Here is a 9,382-nt window from a genome sequence, read left to right on the forward strand (position 1 = left end):
TGACGGCACGCCGGAGAGAAATCAGGAGGGGGAAAGAGCTCGAGGGTGAAGGAAACACTGAGGCAAAGCTGCTGGACATGCTCAGGTGAGCCCGAATTGGCCGGAGCAGACCTGCTGACACCAACAGTGGCTAGACCACCGTTTTGGGCCGGCATCCCTCGTGATCACCATGGCCAAACGTGTCCTGGCCACCTTCAGAATGCCAAATCATGTGAACCTGATGGCTCACTGCCCAACTAGATTAGACTAGCCTCGATGAGCTTCTCAATTACTTAAAGGATGTTCTTCCTGGAGGGAATCTATGTCCTACTAGTGTAGTTGAGGCCAAGAAGATCGTCTATCCTCTTGATCTGCCACACGTTAGATACCATGCATGCATCAACCGTTGCATAATTTATCGGAAGGATCAAGCGGAGAAAACAAGTTGTCTAGTGTGCAATGCTTCTCGATACAAGAAGGCTGGGAAGAAATCCCCGCAGAAAGTTGTATGGTACTTACCGATCACTCCCAGTCTGCACCGTTATTTTGTAGATCCCAAGGAAGAAAATCTCATGCGTTGTCATGCAGAGAGGACAAAGCACCACGATGGAGATGATTCGAAGCTGAGGCACCTCATGGATGGAAGCCACTAGAGAGCGTTCAACGATGAATATTGGTATTTCGCATGTGATGCAAGGAACATTGTGCTTGGTGCGTGTACCGATGGCATGAAATTGTTTGGGAACCAGAACACAAACCATAGTACATGGCCCATGTTTTTGTTGATGTACAAACCTCCCCCTGGTTGTGCATGAAGTTGAAGTACATACACATGAAAATGCTGATTCAAGGGCCGAAACAATCGAGAAATTATATAAATCTGTATCTGGGGCTACTTTAGGAGGAGTTAGACACGTTATGGAAAACACCGGGCAAGATATGGGATGCTAGCAAAGGCGAGTATTACAATATGAGAGCCGCGCCACGCTGATCATGATGGTGCATGACTATCTTGGTTACGGGTATGTCGTAGGCCAGGTGTGCCATGGATATTGCGGATGCACACGGTGCATGGATGATACGATGTTTCAGCAGCTAACGTCAATGAATGATGGCGGGTTTGGGAAAATCGTGTACATGGGGCATCGAAGATGGCTTGATAAGGATGACCCGTGGGGAAACCGTGGAGATCTATTCAGTGGTGAGGCTAAGCATCGAGGACCTTCACGTAAGCGGATGATACGTCTCCAACGTATCTATAATTTGTGATTGTTCCATGCTATTATATTATCTGTTTTGGATGTTTAATGGGCTTTCATATTCTCTTTTAAATTATTTTTGGACTAACCTATTAACCAGAGGCCCAGTGCCAGTTTATGTTTTTTTGCCTATTTTAGAGTTTTGCAGAAAAGGAATACCAAACGGAGTCCAAACGAAATGAAACCTTCGCAATGATCTTTATTGGACCGAAAGCAAACTAGAAGCCTTGGAGATGAAGTCAGAGATGCAATAAGGTGTCCACGAGGCAGGAGGGTGTGCACCCACCCTCGTGGGCCCCTCGTAGCTCCATCGACGTACTTCTTTCGCCTATATATACTCTTATACCCTAAAAACATCATGGGGAGCCACGAAACAACTTTTCCACCGCCGCAACCTTCTGTACCCGTGAGATCCCATCTTGGGGCCTTTTTCGATGATTTGCCGGAGGGGGAATCGATCATGGAGGGCTTCTACATCAACACCATTGCCTCTCTGATGAAGCGTGAGTAGTTTACCATAGACATTCGTGTCGGTGTACTAGAATAGGGGTACCCTAGTACCCCGAACTTGTGCACGGGCAGTTGCAGCACCCCGCGGCAAAGGCTTGCCGGGCGAACGCCAAAATCCCCCAAGGTTCCCTTGGAGCCATCCAAGAACAAAGTATTTAAGCTAAGGAGACAAGACCCCGGCAAGAGAAGCTTGCCGGGAAGGCCAACCAAGGCGCTCCAAGGAATTTGCCGCGACGCGCCACGCGCTCCGGCAAGGCAGCAAGCCCCGGCAAGAGGAGCTTGCCGGGAAGACTAAACAAGGCACCCCGGGGCCCGGTGAGCGACGAGCTTCTGGACCCGGCAAGATAACAACAGCGGCAAGGCGCTTGCCGCGGCAGGCGGCCACTCTGCGCCCATGCTCCAGCGCATCCACCAACGTGTCACTCTGGGGGCCTCTCCGGGCGCGCGTGGCGGGAGGCTGTGCAGCCAGCGATGCGCAGTGGCATGCGAAGCTGACAAGATCGCCATCGTGGCGGACGGTGGCGCCCCTAACGGTCCTTTTCTGCACTGTTCGAGCGACTCAGACGGGCATTTAATGCCCTTGTCCCCTGCCGTCAGGGTTAGGTAGGGTGCACTGTACAAGCAACTGTATCAACTACCTTGCTTTTTACATTTTTACCCTCCTCTGCGTTGCCACCTGTCGGTGACCCCTTTAGCGTATAAAAGGAGGCCCATGCGCAACATAGAAGAGGTTCGGCGGATAGGTTCGGACAATCGGCTTCGATTCATTCGTAGCACAGGAAACATCGCACACTCTCGCTCGAGAGTAAGAACACCAGATAATACAAGTAGACAAGCAGCAGTAGGAGTGTTATCTCTCCGGAGAGCTCCGAAGCTGGGTAAACTGCTCGTGTGCCTCGCCTCGATCTACTCTTCGTGCGACCTCCGCCCCTCGCCGAACCGAAAGGGGTCCGGTCCGCCGGCCCCATAGGTCTTCGTGGATCAGTTCTCCCCGACATATTTGGCGTGCCAGGTAGGGGGTGTCGAGATTGTGTGAACCAGATCCGGCGTCCACACGAGCTAGATCCTTATTCCCTTCATCAACATGCCACCGAAGAAGAAGACTTCGGCGGCAGCCGCTCCATCCACGTCACTTCCGCCACCATTGGAGCAAACGAGTGGTGGGATGGACGCCGGCGGAAGAAAGGACGTCGACGAGGAAGCTCATGATGTCGCCAGGTCCAAGAACAAGGCTGCACAAACCTCGACGACTGCATATGTTCCACGCCGCTCTCAGGAGGCGCAAGATCAACAGCGTCATGGCACTAGCAGTGCCATACGCATGATAGCCCAAGACGAAGCTGGTGGATCTCGGGGCGCTCAAGACCAGCATGCACGCCAGTGTGCTGGCACGAGCGGGGCACAGTCGCCTGGACGAGATACTGCTCCTTGTAACATAGTTAGAAGTTCGAGCACGTCCCGCTCCTCGCGCCGTCCGCCACTGCCACCCACCACTCTAGCAGAAGCTTTGGCGCGAGCTCAACTTCTCCTAGATTACCCTCCGACGTCAGACAAAATTGACGATTGGAGAGCCACCATTCAGAGTCTCATCGGCTACGCCAACGGCGACACTCCACGGCGGCCGAGCGCGTCGCCGCCGCGGCAGGACCGCCGGACGCGAGCCGGTGGCAACGAAACGGGCGGAGGCGCAACTACCATGCAATCACCGCCCCGAAGGCCAAGATCGCCGACTCGCCGGATCCACCTCGACAGTGACTCCACTGCATCGTCGGATCCACGAGCTCGTCGCGATCAGCCCCAAGTTCTTCATGATCGACAACAAGAAGACGCTCGAACCCGCATCGAGCGTCAAAGAGAAGCGCGACGTCAATCTGACAAGCGCGCTGGGCCCTCTGTTGACATGTATGCGCCAGGGGAACCAGGCGATCTTCCGTACGCGGGAGGTTGTCCTGCGTTCACTCGTGAGCTGCGTTAAGTCCAGTGGGCCAGTGCAAAGAACTTCAAGCCAGACATACTGGAGAACTACGACGGCAATTCCTCAGCATCTACACCATTGCGGTACAAACTGCCGGGGGAAGAGATGACAAGATCCTTGCCAACTACTTCCCGCTAGTGCTCAAGCCCAATGTCAGATCCTGGCTCATGCACTTGTCGGACAACTCCATATCCTCTTGGGCTGATTTGTGCCATCAGTTTGTTGGCGCCTTTACAGGCGGACACAAGCCTCATGGCCAGGAGAGTGATCTTCACCTGCTCGCCCAGAAGGAAGGAGAGCCCTTGTGCAAGTACATTCAGAGATTCAGTAGTGTGCAGCACAACATCCCAGACGTCCACCCTGCCGCGGTGATCAGCGCGTTCCATCAGAACGCGCGGAACCGCAGGATGCGGGAGGAAATGGCAATGTGCAAGATCAGGGACGTCAGTGAGTTATATGCACTGGCCGACAAGTGTGCGCGTGTTGAGGAATGGAGGAGACTCCCCGGAGAAAATATAGGAGCGGGAGGATCTGACAGTGAAGATGCTGCCCCGACAAGGAAAAACCGGCGGCGGAACAACAGGAGGAGAAAAGGCAAAGAAGTGCTAGTTGTTGAGCAGTCCGGCAACGGTGGCGGCGCCAAGGAATCCAAAGCTGGCGACTTTGGTAAGGAGGTTGCCGCGGAGGCAGCAGTCGCCGACAAGCAGGACGGCGCCAACAAGCAGTATTGCAAGATTCACCGCACCAAGGGCCATGATCTTCAGAACTGCAAGAGGGTTGAGCAGCTTGTTGAGCAACAGAAAGCTGAATACGAGCGGTGCGACAAGGAGAAGGCCCAGGAAGGAGCTGGTGGATCTGGCAAGAAACGTCCCGGCCAAGGAGGACGCCGCGGCAAGGCCAAGCAGCGACAAGGAGACAGACCTCCTCGCGGCCGCGACAAGGATGAAGATGACGGCGACGATGAAGATATGGATGATGAGGAGACTGATGAGCAGGAGTTCCAGAAAGCTATAGAGGTCCTGTGCGTTGACGGTGGTGCTTCTCTGCATACCTCACACCGCCAGCTCAAGCAGTGGATGCGGGAGGTTAATGCAGCAGAACCACCCGTCGAAATGGTCCAGCACGCCTATCATCTTTGATATTGAGGACCACCCGGAACACATAACTGCGGTCGGGTGCTTGCCGATGTTGGTTTCACCAACAATCCGCAACCTCAAGGTCACTAAGATGCTAGTTGATGGTGGGGCCGGTTTGAACTTGATCTCCTCCGTGGTGCTCCAGAAGCTCCAGATCCCTGACAGCGAGCTCGAAGAGACCGGTACATTTCAAGGAATCAACCCGGGAAGGAGCAAGCCAAAGGGAAAGATCGCGTTACCGGTAACATTTGGCAGTGAGCTGAACTTCAGGACTGAGAGGGTCACGTTTGACGTTGCTGACTTTCCATTACCTTACAATGGAATCCTTGGCCGTCCGGCACTCGCCAAGTTCATGGCAGCCTCTCACTATGCGTACAACGTACTGAAAATGCCAGGCCCAATAAGTGTCATCTCTGTCCCTGGCGACAAGAAGGATGCTCTTATCTGTGCCGACAAGATCTGCCGGGAAGCAGTAGCCGCAGCAGAACGAAGGACACTTGCCGCTGAAGTTCCCGGGGGGAAGAAGACCAAGTCCGGCAAGAGCTCTGATGCCCACTCCGGCAAGCGCACCTCTTCGGAGTGCTGCGCTACCGTTGAGGACGCACCATCGAGCTCCACCGGCAAGTGCAAGAAGGCAATGGCAGCTCCACCTGAGACTAAGAAGGTGTCCGCCAAGGAGGATGGCACTGGTGGTACCTTCACCATCAGCGCCACTCTTGATCCCAAATAGGAAAGCGCGCTCGTTCCTTTCCTGCGGGCGAATGTCGACGTGTTTGCGTGGCAACCGTCTGATATCCCCGTTGTTCCCAGGAAAGTGATTGAGCACCACCTTTCCATCTGTCCTCATGCGCGGCCCGTCAAACAGAGAGTCAGGAAGCAGGCAGTAGAGCGCCAAGAATTCATCACAGAAGAAATCAAGAAGCTGGAAGCAGCAGGCCTTTTCAGAGGAGTGCTCCATCCCACGTGGTTGGCCAATCCTGTTGTTGTGCGCAAAGCTAACGGGAAATGGAGACTTTGAATTGACTTCACTGATGTTAATAAAGCTTGTCCCAAAGACCCATTTCCCTTGCCGCGTATTGACCAGATTGTCGACTCCACAGCCGGATGTGATTTGCTTTCATTTCTTGATGCATACTCAGGATACCACCGGATCTTCATGGGAGAAGAAGATGAAGAGAAAACCGCATTTATCACCCCGTGTGGCACGTACTGCTTCGTACGGATGCCTTTCGGTTTGAAGAATGCTGGTTCAACATTCGCAAGGGTAGTCCACCATGCTTTTGAGCCACAAATACACAGAAACGTGGAAGCTTACATGGATGACATAGTGGTCAAGAGCAAGAACAAGGCGACCCTGATTCAAGATTTAGACGAAAACATTTGCAAACCTACGCAAAATCAACCTCAAGCTTAACCCCAAGAAGTGCGTGTTTGGAGTCCCTTCCGGCAAGCTTCTCGGGTTCTTCATGTCTCAGTGGGGAATAGAAGCCAATCCCGACAAGATCAAAGCCATTGAGCAGATCGAAGCACCAAAGTGGCTGCTCTCAGCAGGTTTATCTCTAGATCTGCCGAGCGCGCCCTGCCATTTTTCAAAATTTTGAAAAAGGCAGGTCCCATGAAATGGACTCCGGAAGCGGAGGCTGCGCTGTAGGACTTGAAGAGATACCTGTCCTCCACTCCAATGCTTGTTGCACCTAAGCCGCAAGAGAAGTTGCTGCTGTATATAGAGGCAACCAATCAAGTGGTTAGTGCTGCGTTAGTGGCAGAGAGGGAGGCGGATGATGAGCCAGCAACCACGGCAGGCCCATCCGACGACAAGCAGGGGGCTTCGCCGACAAGCTCTAGTCCCGAAAAACATGAGTTTGCGCAGGAGCATGATAAGATGCCAAGGAGAATGGTGCAGCGCCCAGTTTACTTTGTCAGTTCCCTTCTGCAGGGGGCTAGATCAAGGTACTCTGGTGTGCAGAAGTTGCTTTTCGGCCTCCTCATGGCCTCGAGAAAGCTGCGCCATTACTTCCAAGCACATGAGATCACAGTCGTCACTCGCTTTCCGCTGAAGAGGATACTGCAAAATCTAGAAGCAACGGGCAGGATTGTCAAGTGGGCGCTGGAACTGTCAAGCTTTGGCCTCAAGTTTGAGAGCACCTCGACTATCCAAAGCAGAGCATTGGCAGAGTTCATAGCAAAGTGGACGCCAACCCTAGATGAAGAAATTCCAGAAACGAGCATCCCCGTCAAAGGGGCAAGCAAAGAGTGGCTGATGTACTTTGATGGTGCCTTCTCGCTGTAAGGCGCCGGTACAGGCGTGCTGCTTGTCGCACCCACCGGAGAGCACCTCAAGTACGTAGTCCAGATGCACTTTCCCAAAGAGCAAGCAACCAACAATACTGCAGAGTATGAAGGATTACTTGCCGGTCTTAGAATCGCAGCAGACCTTGGGATTAAGAAGCTCATTGTCAGGGGTGACTCACAGCTTGTCGTCCGACAAGTGAACAAGAACTACCAGAGTCCATTGATGGAAGCGTATGTCGATGAAGTGAGGAAGCAAGAAGAGCACTTTGACGGCCTACAAATGGAGCATATCCCAAGAGCTCAGAATGATATTGCTGATGGCCTGTCAAAGTGCGCCGCACTAAAGTTACCTGTGGAACCAGGGATCTTTGTGCTTAAATTGACTCAACCATCCGTAACACCATCAACTGGACAAAGCAAAAAGAGGAAGTTGGTTTCTGGTGACTACCTTCCGGCAGAGCTCCCCGAAGCCGCCGCCAAGAAAGTCCCCAAGATCAACACCAAGGATGCTGAGGAGCAGTCTGCTCCGGCAAGCCTAATGGTTTGTTCCGTTGAAGCAGACGCTCCCGACAAGTTTTGCTCCGACAAGCTTGCCGGGGAACATCAAGCTCCGGCAGGACCACGAGTCCTTGCCGTGGAAGCAGATGTTCCCGCAGCAGCAGATGCGCCTTTAGTCCTTGTTGTCGAGCCACAAGCTCCAGCATGGGCACAGCAGATTGTCCATTTCCTTCAGACAGGAGAACTTCCCGAAGAACAAGAAGAAGCGGAAAGAGTAGCCCGACAGTCAAGTATGTACCAGTTTGTCGATAGCATACTGTACAGAAGAAGACTCAATGGTGTGAAATTGAAGTGTATTCGCCGGGAAGATGGACAAAAGCTGTTGGCGGAGATACATGGAGGCATATGTGGCCACCACATTGGCGCGAGAGCACTTGCCGGCAAAGCTTTCCGGCAAGGTTTCTTTTGGCCGACAGCCCTCCAGGATGCAACTGCACAAGTAACCAAGTGTGAAGCGTGCCAGTTCCACTCCAAACAGATACACCAGCCAGCTCAAGCTCTCCAGACGATCCCTTTATCCTGGCCATTTTCGGTCTGGGGGCTCGATATCCTCGGCCCCTTCCCCCGAGCAGTCGGGGGCTTTGAGTACTTGTACGTCGCAATCGACAAGTTCACAAAGTGGCCGGAAGTGCAGCCAGTGAGGAAGGTGACAGCACAGTCAGCAGTCAAGTTCTTCAGGTCGATTGTTTGCCATTTCGGGATCCCTAACAGGATCATCACCGACAACAGCACGCAATTCACGAGCCGCACCTTCATGCAGTATGACCAAGACCTTGGCGCCAAGGTCTGCTTCACTTCTGTTGCTCATCCGAGAAGCAACGGTCAAGCAGAGAGGGCAAATGCTGAAGTGCTGCGCGGGCTCAAGACCAGAACTTTCGACAGGCTGCACAAGTGCGGAAGGAACTGGATCGAGGAGTTGCCGGTGGTTCTTTGGTCGATCAGAATGACGCCAAACCGAGCCACTTGCCAGACACCTTTTGCTCTAGTCTATGGAGCAGAGGCAATTCTCCCCATGGAACTCGTATACGGATCACCTCGAGTGCTCGCTTATGATGAGTTTGAGCAAGAACAGCTGCGGCAAGACGACGCGCTGCTCCTTGAGGAAGATCATCTTCAGGCTGCTGTACGAGCTGCTCGATACCAGCAAGCTTTGCGCCACTATCATAGCCGCAAAGTTAAAGCCAGAAGCTTCGAGGAAGGCGACCTTGTTCTTCGGCGCGTTCAGTCCGCCAAGAATTCCAACAAGTTGACGCCAAAGTGGGAAGGCCCTTATTGGGTGAAACGAGTCACAAGGCCTGGCACTGTCCGCCTTGAGACCGAAGATGGCATTCCAGTGAGCAACTCCTGGAACATAGAACATCTTCGTAAGTTTTTCCCATAAGGCGCGGTTGCCGGAACCCGTTCCGCCAACCACCTTTTGTACAAGTCTTGCCGCTGTTGCATGTAATCCTTTGTACAAAGCCGGGCGCAGATCCCGTGCATAAGTAAAACCCCATGTGCTCCGCACAGCTTGTCCATTTCATGCGTTAGTTCCTTTCTTGCATGTGATTATCTGACACTTTGTGCAGCACTTACATCCGGTAAGCAATAACGAGCCGAAGAGCTCCATATTATTATTTTCTCTTATTTCTTTTTCTTTTAAAGGAAAAGAAGGTTCTCTCGCACACAAGTTT

Source organism: Triticum aestivum, chromosome 4B (assembly GCF_018294505.1).
Source record: "Triticum aestivum cultivar Chinese Spring chromosome 4B, IWGSC CS RefSeq v2.1, whole genome shotgun sequence".
Lineage (NCBI taxonomy): Eukaryota > Viridiplantae > Streptophyta > Magnoliopsida > Poales > Poaceae > Triticum > Triticum aestivum.